Below are 8,447 nucleotides of genomic sequence, written 5' to 3' on the forward strand. Positions count from 1 at the left end.
CAATTGCAATCTCTGGCGTAATGAATGTCGTACACGCCGCAGTACATCTGGTGTAATGTCGCTGCAGGCTGCCACAATACGTTGTTTTATATCCTCTGGGGTTGTAGGCACATCACGGTACACATTCTCCTTTAACGTACCCCACAGAAAGAAGTCCAGAGGTGTAAGATCAGCAGAACGGGCTGGCCAATTTATGCGTTCTCCACGTCCTATGAAACGCCCGTCGAACATCCTGTCAAGGGTCAGTCTAGTGTTAATTGCGGAATGTGCAGGTGCACCATCATGCTGATACCACATACGTCGACACGTTTCCAGTGGGACATTTTCGAGCAACGTTGGCAGATCATTCTGTAGAAACGCGATGTACGTTGCAGCTGTTTGGGCTCCTGCAATAAAGTGAGGACCAATGAGGTGATCGCCAACGATTCCGCACCATACATTTACAGTCCACGGTCGCTGTCGCTCTACCTGTCTGAGCCAGCGAGGATTGTCCACGGACCAGTAGTGCATGTTCCGTAGATTCACTGCCCCGTGGTTTGTGAAACCCGCTTCATCGGTAAACAGGTAGAACTGCAACGTATTCTCTGTTAATGCCCATTGACATAATGGCACTCGATGATTGAAGTCATCACCATGTAATTGCTGATGTAGCGACACATGAAACGGGTGAAAACGGTGACGATGCAGTATGCGCATGACACTACTTTGACTCAGTCCACCGGCTCTCGCAATGTCCCGTGTATTCATGTGTGGGTTCATGGCAACAGCAGCTAACACACCAGCTGCACCCGCTTCTCCTGTGACGGGCCTGTTACGGACCCGTTTGCGTGCTACGACCATACCTGTTGCATACAGTTGGCGGTAGATGTTTTGCAATGTGCGGCGCGTTGGATGCTCTCTGTCCGGGTACCGTTCTGCATACACCCTGCAGGCTTCAGCTGCGTTTCGTCGACACTCTCCATAGATGAGTATTATCTCCACCTTTTCAGAGTTCGAATACACCATGGTCACAGTTCCAACAACACTACACTATCACAGACGTCTGGTAACACGGTGCACTACAGTTGGTCTTCGTGCGGAGACGAATGCAGTATAACAGTAGCAGCAAGCTCTACACGCGGACACTGCGACAGCTTGACCAAACCACATCAGTGCACTACAGCCACACTCGTAAACACGGTCGTCATCGTAAACATGTCCCCGCAGATGCTGCTCGCCGACCGTGGCCCGTGTTTGTTACCACACGCAAGTGAACGTCGGAGGTTTCAAGCGTCAACTTTAGGTTACAATATCTCCGGATGTAATTAACATTTTACAATGCAACAAACGGCACTGATTACGTATTTGTTTATATGTTCAGATGTGCTAACAAAACTAACGTGGTTCAATTTAAAAAAAACGTAGGTTTGTGTTAAAAAACATACTTCCGTGAATTTTTGGATGGTTTGTATTAAACAATTACACTAGCCCCTCTCCTCACGTTCGGTCTGTGGAATCGGTTCGTCAGTATTTGATGTGGTTTACGAAATATATCCAGCGGTAACGTTAGGTGACTCACCCTGTATATCCATTCATCAATGTTGAAAGGAAAAAAAAGTTTGTCGCTTACTGCATTTTCTCTGCTTATCTGTTCATGTAGAAAAACTTATGTATTAGACATGATGTTTTAATTTATTACTTCTTTACTGCCGACTGTTCGCAACATAGTCTGCACAGAGTACCCACGAATACCACTGAATGTACCTCCAAAATTATATCGTTGTACAACATACAGATCAGGAGATATATCGGCAGAGACATTCAGATGCGCTGGCTGGAGTGGCCGTGCGGTTCTAGGCGCTACAGTCTGGAACCGAGCGACCCCTACGGTGGCAGGTTCGAATCCTGCCTCGGGCATGGATGTGTGTGATGTCCTTAGGTTAGTTAGGTTTAATTAGTTCTAAGTTCTAGGCGGATGATGACCTCAGAAGTTAAGTAGCATAGTGCTCAGAGCCATTCAGACGCTTGGAAAACTAACTTCTGTTTAACATGGCGCGCAGGAAAATTTCAAAATCTTCTGTTTACTACTAACTCTAATCGCAACACATTTTGCAGGGAGAATCAACATAAACTGAGAGAAAAAAACTGCAACACAAAAAAGTAATTAATTCAGAGTAATGAAATTTCGTGAATTCATTTCTGTAGGTAACATATTTGAATGATTAACATTGCAAGATAACAGTGCAAGAGAGCCATTGAAAATGTGAAATGCTAGTACATTAATAATCGGTGTAACTGTCAGAATGTTGAATGCAAATGTGCATGGACTGCGTATATAGGTGCTGGATGTCAGTTGTAGGATAAAGTTCCATGCTTGCTACACTTGGTGGGCATATGCAGGAACGGTTAATGCTGGTTGTGGGTGTCGTCCGGTGATGGTCCAGTATGTGCTCGAGTGAAGAAATATATGGTTTATCGAGCAGGCCAAGGCAACATGTCGACACTCTGTAGAGCGTGTTTGGTTACAACAGCGGTATGAAGGCGAGCGTTATCCTGTTGGAAAACACCGCCTGGAATGCCGTTCGTAAATAGCAAGACAACAGGTCGAATCACCAGACACACGTACGTATTTACAGTGAGGTTGCATTGAATAACTACGAGACTGCTGTCATACGAAATCACCCCTGAGATCATAACTCCAGGGGTTGGTCCAGTTTGTCTAGGCTGTAGACAGCTTGGTTGTAGGTGTTCACCTGGCCTCCTCCGAACTAAAACACGACCATCACGGGCACCGATGCAAAACCAGATTTCATCAGACAACTCAAAAGACCTCCACTCCACTCTGCAATGAGATCTCCATTGCCACCAGTGGGTTGGAGCTGTCCTTGAATTGAAGTAACGGAATCGTAACAGTTCGTTGTGTCACTGGGGTGGCAACTGCTGCTCGAGCTGCTGCTGCAGACACAGTGCCGCGCGGTTTGAGGCGTCATGTTACGAATTGCGCGGCCCCTCCCGCCGGAGGTTCGAGTCCTCCCACGGGCACGGGTGTGTGTGTGTTGTTCTTAGCATAGATTAGTTTAAGTTAGTTTAAGTGGTTCACCACAGCCATACGCTGGACGCTACGGTCTTCCCCCGCTGTAGTGCATCGTAGTCATCCGGAGCCCGGTCTCCTACCGACCGAATCTTTCCGTGACCACCGTTCCCATGAACAGTGTCTACGTTCCTCCCAAATCTTTCTGCAATGTTGCGAAAGGAACATCCATTTTCTCGTAGCCCCAGATCTCGTTGAAACTCGCTCGGGGGGCTGTTGATAATGGCGTCTTCGTCTTCTTAAAGACTGACTTGACTAACATCCGCTCACTACGTCTAATCTCAATTTCTTTGGGGGGGGGGGGGGCGGCAGTTGACTAATGCACAGCGTCACCGGTTCAGATCCGGTCCAACTGTCCCGGTGGACAAGTGAGAGGAGACTCAAAGCAACGGCTGAATAACAGCCGAGCATAGCACGTTGAAGGTATGGCGGTGGAACTTTAAACTTCTGTGCCACCCTCCGACGGTGGAAGTACAGAGGAGGGGTGCAGTAATGCGCCAACTCTATTGTCAAAGAATAAAGTGGCTGGACGAGAAAAGGCCACTGCTAGTGACTGTATCAATGGTAACTAACAGAGCGTATTTAAAGCAGACCTTACGTGCATTCTCATAGTGGCGCTACTAACGCCACTGTCACGTGACTAGCACGAAATAGAACTGACGTCAGCTTTCGTTTATCTCGCACAAAGCAATGTGAAGCCACTGCCGGTTTTATACGTATGCCACCTTTTTCTAGGTACTATCTTTCCTCTATTTTACGTCCACACCATTGTGCTCCCTTTTCGTAGAGGCAAAGTAGTGTGCTTTTTTATGCAGCTAAACGCTGGATAATGACTTAAAACGCCGAACCTGTGCAACGGACAAGATTTTAAAATGAATTCAGTCAATTTGAAAAATGTATTCATTTAACGAATTTGTGATCATCTCTACGGGCAACGGCCTTGCCGCAGTGGTTACACAGGTTCCCGTGAGATCACCGAAGTTAAGCGCTGTCGGGAGTGGTCGGCACTTGGATGGGTGACCGTCCAGGCCACCATGTGCTGTTGCCATTTTTCGGGGTGCACTCAGCCTCGTGATGCTAGTTGAGGAGCTACTCGACCGATTAGTAGCGGCTTCGGTCAAGAATACCATCATAACGACCGGGAGAGCGGTGTGGTGACCCCACACCCCTCCTATCCGCATCCTCCACTGAGGATGACACGGCGGTCGGACGGTCCCGATGGGTCACTTGTGGCCTGTAGACGGAGTGGCGATCATCTCTACGCAGGATTTCAGGAACTTGTTGTAGCTAGAAGTTAAAACAGTTAAGTTATTTTTCAAGACAATCACTATATAGGTGTACGACGGCACTGCAGTTCTAATCGTACGCAATTCACGAATCATTTACAGCACATTATTGAAGGGTAACGTTACTAAAACACGATTGTCTGTTTACAATTTGGTTTTTATTGCAGTGCAATCAAATTGGTATGGTAAGCTATTTCAATGACTGTAATTATCGTATAGTTGACTTTTTCGGCAGGCAATCAATTATTGGACGTAGCAATGCGTCTACCTGAGATCGAAAAATGTATTCCAGCTCTAGCAATAACTTGGGATTGATTTTGTGTCGGTGCCACGATGACTGTAATATTTTTAAGCTACACTAACATTGGAAAAGGGCAAGTCAGAGCAAATCCTGTGTCCCTACCCAATGAATAATTTCCAGCTATTAAATTGTTACGGCGAGGCAATGATCATCTTACTAACACAGTGAAGAAGTTAGTTGTCCTATTTAAGCTACTCATCAACACACCAAGGGAAGTGCGAGAACCTGCTCACAAGGGACGCAACGCGTAATTGGTGTCGTCATTTTTATGATTTCTGTCGATCTTTAGTTGCTTCTATATTATTATTATTGACTTTTTTTTCTCAGACTTAAGTCTGGTTAAAAATGGAACGTGACGCGGACCTCGGTCAAGCGTGACTTCCTTGTAACTGTGTGGTATATGTTATATTGCATTTAGGAACTTTCGGGTAATTGAACATGTATCAATAATTACAGATTTTTGTAGTCGTATATATATGTTTGGATGTAGCTGTATTGCATTGATGTACTGGAGAATATTGTGAGGTATGACTCCTGTAGTTGATAGTATAATTGGGATAATGTCGACTTTATCCTGATGCCACATGTCCTTGACTTCCTCAGCCAGTTGGATGTATTTTTCAATTTTTTCTCCTGTTTTCTTCTGTATATTTGTTGTGTTGGGTATGGATATTTCAATTAGTTGTGTTAATTTCTTCTTTTTATTGGTGAGTATGATGTCAGGTTTGTTATGTGGTGTTGTTTTATCTGTTATAATCGTTCTGTTCCAGTATAATTTGTATTCATCATTCTCCAGTACATTTTGTGGTGTGTACTTGTATGTGGGAACGTGTTGTTTTATTAGTTTATGTTTTATGGCAAGTTGTTGATGTATTATTTTTGCTACATTGTCATGTCTTCTGAGGTATTCTGTATTTGCTAGTATTGTACATCCGCTTGTGATGTGATCTACTGTTTCTATTTGTTGTTTGCAAAGTCTGCATTTATCTGTTGTGGTATTGGGATCTTTAATAATATGCTTGCTGTAATATCTGGTGTTTATTGTTTGATCCTGTATTGCGATCATGAATCCTTCCGTCTCACTGTATATATTGCCGTTTCTTAGCCATGTGTTGGATGCGTCTTGATCTATGTGTGGCTGTGTTAGATGATACGGGTGCTTGCCGTGTAGTGTTTTCTTTTTCCAATTTACTTTCTTCGTATCTGTTGATGTTATGTGATCTAAAGGGTTGTAGAAGTGGTTATGAAATTGCAATGGTGTAGCTGATGTATTTATATGAGTGATTGCTTTGTGTATTTTGCTAGTTTCTGCTCGTTCTAGAAAGAATTTTCTTAAATTGTCTACCTGTCCATAATGTAGGTTTTTTATATCTATAAATCCCCTTCCACCTTCCTTTCTGCTTAATGTGAATCTTTCTGTTGCTGAATGTATGTGATGTATTCTATATTTGTGGCATTGTGATCGTGTAAGTGTATTGAGTGCTTCTAGGTCTGTGTCACTCCATTTCACTACTCCAAATGAGTAGGTCAATACTGGTATAGCATAAGTATTTATAGCTTTTGTCTTGTTTCTTGCTGTCAATTCTGTTTTCAGTATTTTTGTTAGTCTTTGTTTATATTTTTCTTTTAGTTCTTCTTTAATATTTGTATTATCTATTCCTAATTTTTGTCTGTATCCTAGGTATTTATAGGCATCTGTTTTTTCCATCGCTTCTATGCAGTCGCTGTGGTTATCCAATATGTAATCTTCTTGTTTAGTGTGTTTGCCCTTGACTATGCTATTTTTCTTACATTTGTCTGTTCCAAAAGCCATATTTATATCATTGCTGAATACTTCTGTTATCTTTAGTAATTGGTTGAGTTGTTGATTTGTTGCTGCCAGTAGTTTTAGATCATCCATGTATAGCAAATGAGTGATTTTGTGTGGGTATGTTCCAGTAAAATTGTATCCATAATTTGTATTATTTAGCATGTTGGATAGTGGGTTCAGAGCAAGACAGAACCAGAAAGGACTTAATGAGTCTCCTTGGTATATTCCACGCTTAATCTGTATTGGCTGTGATGTGATGTTATCTGAATTTGTTTGGATATTAAGTGTGGTTTTCCAATTTTTCATTACTGTGTTTAGAAACTGTATCAATTTAGGATCTACTTTGTATATTTCCAAAATCTGTAGTAACCATGAGTGGGGTACACTATCAAAGGCTTTTTGGTAATCAATGTATGCGTAGTGTAGGGACCTTTGTTTAGTTTTAGCTTGATATGTCACCTCTGTATCTATTATCAGTTGCTCTTTACATCCTCGTGCTCCTTTGCAGCAGCCTTTTTGTTCTTCATTTATAATTTTGTTCTGTGTTGTATGTGTCATTAATTTCTGTGTGATGACTGAAGTTAATATTTTGTATATTGTTGGTAGGCATGTTATGGGGCGATATTTAGCTGGGTTTGCTGTGTCTGCTTGATCTTTAGGTTTCAGATAGGTTATTCCATGTGCAAGTGTATCAGGGAATGTGTATGAGTCTGCAATGTAACTGTTAAATACCACCGTTGGTGGTGGGTGATTTTAAGATCCAGGAAGTTTATGCTTTTGTTGTCCTAACTAAATTATTATTATTATTATTATTATTATTATTATTATTATTATTATTATTATTATTATTATTATTATATTGGAGATATGAGTTAAATAACGCCTTCAGTGACAACTTTTTCGTGTTTTATGAACTACACCGTTGGTGGTGGGTGATTTTAAGATCCAGGAAGTTTATGCTTTTGTTGTCCTCCAACAAAAACACAAGTACAGTGTACTCAAAAACGCACATACATAGACATAACACTGGACAACTCATCATGCCATCCCACCACAGAGAAACATGCTGCATTTAGGTCCATGCTACACAGAGTACACTACTTTTATTTAGAAGAAAACACAGTCAAGAATGAGATAGATACAATAAAGAGCATTGCCTCAGACAATGGTTACACAGCCAAAACACTTGACAATGTAAGCAGACAAATACACAAAAGCAAGACAACGAATGGACGAACTGTGAAAGAAGAGAAAATACTCGCCAGTATCGCGTACCTGGGCCCCATATCACAAAAAATCGCCAACCTTTTCAGAAAAACAAATGTAACAGTTGCATTCTCAACCAATAACAAGTTAGGAAACCTACTCATCTATAACGTAAAATCAAATACACAAACGTACAACAACAGCGGAGTGTACAAAGTATCATGCCCCCATTGTCTTGCCTACTATGTAGGGAAAACAGGCAGAAACTTCAAGACCCGTTTTCAAGAACATGTAAATGCTTTCAGGCTCAAGAATTTCGAAAAATCAGTCATTGCACAACATATGTTGGTAAAGAAACAAGTCATCAACAGTCTAGAAAACAATTTGGTAATACTACATAAGGAAGTCAAGGGTAGGACCCTAAGTCTGTTAGAACAACTGGAGAGATAGATTAGATTTACTTTCATTCCAATTGATCTGTAGTGAGGAGGTCCTCCAGGATGTGGAACATGTCAGAAAAACAATAATACATGACAAATATTTACAACTCAAACAAATAAGCTAATGTACCATTCCACAGGTCCCAAGTGGAATGATCTTCATTTTTTTAATGAACACTATATGAAAGAACCATTTTACAAATACTAATGCACTGAATTTAAAATAAAAAAGTTTTTTATTTGTTTATAAGATAATAAACGTGTAGTGCAACTACTGTAATAATTATTTACAATGAACACATTACTGCACTGAAATGGTGCAGTAGTTAGATTG

This window comes from Schistocerca cancellata, chromosome 1 (genome assembly GCF_023864275.1).
Source record: "Schistocerca cancellata isolate TAMUIC-IGC-003103 chromosome 1, iqSchCanc2.1, whole genome shotgun sequence".
Classification (NCBI taxonomy): domain Eukaryota; kingdom Metazoa; phylum Arthropoda; class Insecta; order Orthoptera; family Acrididae; genus Schistocerca; species Schistocerca cancellata.